The sequence below is a fragment of the Nannospalax galili genome, unplaced genomic scaffold, assembly GCF_000622305.1.
Source record: "Nannospalax galili isolate Female #2095 unplaced genomic scaffold, S.galili_v1.0 scaffold1650, whole genome shotgun sequence".
NCBI lineage: Eukaryota > Metazoa > Chordata > Mammalia > Rodentia > Spalacidae > Nannospalax > Nannospalax galili.
The window spans coordinates 541,070-545,149 of NW_008328118.1; positions in this window are offsets into that span (position 1 = coordinate 541,070).

A 4,080-nucleotide genomic window follows, 5' to 3' on the forward strand; every position below is an offset into this window, starting at 1 on the left:
GCAATGCTGTGGAGGTCAGAAGAGGGCTTCGGATTCCCCTAGAACTGGAGTTAAGGATGGTTTGTAGCCGCCACGTGGGTGCTGGGAATCAAACCCGGGTCCTGCACAAGCAGCCTGTGCTCTTAACCGCTGAGCCATCTCTCCAGTTCCCAATTTTATGACTGAATTCTGGTCCTACAGTAGCAGAGACATTCTTCCTTAATGCCCCTGCAGGAATATGTTCCTACAATTTAGCAATAAACTGAATTTCTTTAAAGAAGCTTTCATTTTTCTCCTACTTCAATTACAAAATTGGAAATGTGATCTAATAAAAGGGGAGAATTCAATGATAGATGTCAGCCAAAAATGTTTGACAAAGGGATACTTTAAGACTGTCCAACAAAGGACACAGGCTGTTTGTAGGAGAAGCATAAACATCAAAAGTTCAGAAATGCCAATTGAAATGAAAAACCATGTCCACCAACCAGATCAGCAAAGATAATGATATTCCTCACTGTTAGTAAGCACACGGTGAAGTGCATTTGCAGACATGGCTGTTTGGAATAAAAATTGGCATAAGCATTACAGAAATCAATTTGGCAATATGTATTAAGACCTAAAAGAGTCCACATCCTTTATGACTCAGTAATTTCTCTTTTATAAGTCTATCATAAAGTAAATTATTCAGATATTGAATGCCCAAGGATGTTCCTTGCATTGTTATTTACAGTGGCAAAACATGAAGCAGAATCTAAGTATCAAACTGCAGGAAGTAGATTGAATACATTGTACTGTAGGCCTTGCTACTCAGAAGCCCCACAGCATTGTACATCCCAGACTTAATGGGAACCTGCCTTTAAACAAGACTCTAGGTGACTGCGGTTTGAGGTGACTGCAGTAGGTGAGGAGAGTGGCTGCGTCCTGAGGTTACTGTCACATTTTCAGTAAGCAGAAACTATTCACAACTGGGACACAGGTTCTCCGAGGATCATCTATGGTTTCTGAAAGCTATAGGTGATTCTGACTTACAGTCAAATATCAGAACAATGCATGTTGCTATTAAGTCAGCCAACCTCTCTGTCTGCATCTTTTTCTGCCTTTTGCAGCATTACATAAACACCTAGCGTTTACAGTAGGGAGATCTCTGGGAGCGTTTTTAGACTATCCCTGTGCCAGGATAGGTTTCTTGCTCTGAGGACAGTGCCTGATACTGACCCTCTGTGGATCTTTCTGAAGGGGTGAGAAAGTGGGTGATGGCCCTGTGGTTTGCACAGCCTGTGTTGATATCCTGTGTCTATGCAATTTGTTGTTCCAAATTTGTTCCAAATCCAGGTTTCATTGGGTTAAGAATTTGTTTTTAGGTATTATTTTGACTGTCGGTAAGGATCCTGGAAGGAAAGAAACAGCCCACTTAAATGAGGCGTTCGAGGACAGGTTAATAAAGGATTATTCAAAGAGGTACAGCAGAGGTAGGAGATGACCAGGGGAATGGCAGGGGAATGCACGTCACGCTCCACGAAGAGAGCTCCCTGAAGCGGAGGAATAGTAGAGGAAAACATAATTCATAATCATGTCATTATTATCTGTATTCCTGGTGTCGACATAGCGGGACCTCCTTGGCTCTGGAGGGACTATCAGTGTGTGCTACTTTCTAGGGAGAGCAAACAACCAGACTGGGAGCTTTCCTTAGATATGTAAGCCAACCATTGCAAGCACAGCCCAGCTGCCTCTGTGCACTGCCCCACTCGCCTGGGGCCAGCTCCTTTCTCCCAGAGCCTGTTAAACTGATCCAAATTGCTCAGTCAGAAACCTGCCTACTTTGCTGTGAGCGAAACCCACCATGATAACTTCTGCCCACATCTGCCCTAACACTCTGTCCTCCTGATGGGCCCCAGCGCTTCCCATTAGCACCTTTGTGGTTTGCCCTGTTTGCTATTTCTAGTGCCTGTGAGTGTAAAAATGGTTTGCTTTACGGCCGTCATTTCTGTGTTTGTGTGTCTTGCCACACTTGTTTGAAATGAATCCCAGGTACCTGATGAGTGCACAGCGTTAATTCAGAGGCATCTTCAGGAAAAACTGGGCAGAAGTGGCCACTGCACCTTTCCTTCCCACCATCTGCTATGACTTGCATGAGCCAAACCAACCGGAATCCAGAGGGCCAGGGTATCCCATGTGTAGCCTGCGGATGTCAGCTTCTTGGGGCACAGAGGAAGGAGAGGCAGGGTGGATAGGGTGTCGGGAGCCAGGAGGGTTAAGATGCTCAGCATAGTAGCAGACCCACAGTAGCAAGAATAACACTGTGGCAGTCTTGGCTTTCTTGTCATCCTGCCCCCAGCCTTCTTGCTTAAGTGTATGAATCAGACTTCTGTCTTTGAATCACAATGTAGTCTAAGGAGAAGAGTGCATGCAGTATTTTTATCATGACTTACTTATCAAAGCAGATTTGAGGTAGATAACATTTATAAAAGACAGGAGTGGCAAATCACGTGTGGTGGTCTGAATGAGAAATGTCTCCCATAGGCTCCAAGTATTTGAACGCTTGGCTCTAGTTGATGACACTGTTTTCAGGGATTTAGGAGGTGTGGCCTTGCTAGGGGGAAGCATGTCCCTGGGGGTGGGCTTTCAGAGTTCATAGCCTTCCTCCACTTCCAGTTACCCCTCTCTGCTTCCTTTGATTGCTTGAAGATGTGTGTGCTCAGCCTTCTGCTCTGGCTACCTCCGCTGTCTTTCTCCCCGCCAACCCCCATGGTGGACTCTTGTCCTCTGGAACCCTAAGCCAAATAAACTCTTCCTTCTATAAGTTCCCTTGGTCACTGTGTTTATCATAGCAACAGAAGAGTAACCAATATACCATGTTATACAAGGAAACCACCTCTGGGCCTTTCACTTGCTAGTCACCATGGTCTGCTGGAGGCACCAATGGGTGTAGCTGCCTTTTATGCCCTGAGACATACCCTTTGGAAAAGGATTCAGATAATTTCCCCTGTGATGATCTGCAAAATATCTCATCTTTTTCTGATGGCATCTATGTGATTAGTTTAGCTATAAATACAGACTCTAAAACTATGCTCTCTGGCACCAGGGCAATAGGCCCTAAGGATGAAGAGCATCATTTTTCTCTTCTCCAGGCAATGTTTCTGGAAATACAACACACAGAACCTCAAACTTCTAGATTTAGCTCTTTGGACATACTGTTTAAGTGCTTTGTTAGCGGGTAAGTACATTCATCCTCAGACTCTACCTCCTACTTGTGGCACTCTTAGTAAGAAATTCTAAGTGGGAGAAAGCCAGGAAAGGGCCATGAGGGTCTTCACATAAGTTAGAGGAGTTGACAGAGAACAGTGATTTCATACAAGGACTAGACTCACCCGGAGTAGCCACCTGGGAAGAACGGAGTCCTTCAGTGATCAGTGTAATGCAGTAACTTTCTTAGTCATGTAGAGAGCTGTCATTGCTGCTAAGGATCCTGTGACATCCTGACCCAGAATCTACACATTTTAGGTCACTAACTAAATACCTGGACTGTGTACCGTAGCTTAGAGCATGGTTGAAAAGACTACAAGAGCATTGTAAAGATGAACTTTCCTGTACAGCTGTGCTGGAAAGGAGAACATTGGTATCAGGAATGGGTGCTGAGGTTAAGTAGCAGATCGGCCACTTTTGTGTATTTAGTCCCAGTTCAGTTTATGCTTTAGATGACTAATGCCCTCTGTGAACTTCTGTGAGTGGAATCAGAACTGTTTAATGAAGAAGTGACTTTTAGTGCTTTATTTCCATCTAGAGCTTCATTTGAAACAGATCATCATTAGCTTTATGGTTTTAATTGTATTGAAATTTCTTATTGTAGCCTATTGCTTTATTGCATAAGTCCATTAACCTGGGGTCCACGGAGCATAGTTTTAGAGCCTATATTTATATCTGGACTAATTACATAGATGCCGTCAGTATAGGATGAGACATTTTTCAGATCACCACAAGAGAGACTGTCTGAATCTGTTTCCAAAGTCCAGGCTTTGGAACAATATTCAAACCCAGCCCCAAAGATGCTGAACAATATTCTGGAATTTTCTTGCTTTGAACTCATGCATCACTCACTCTAAC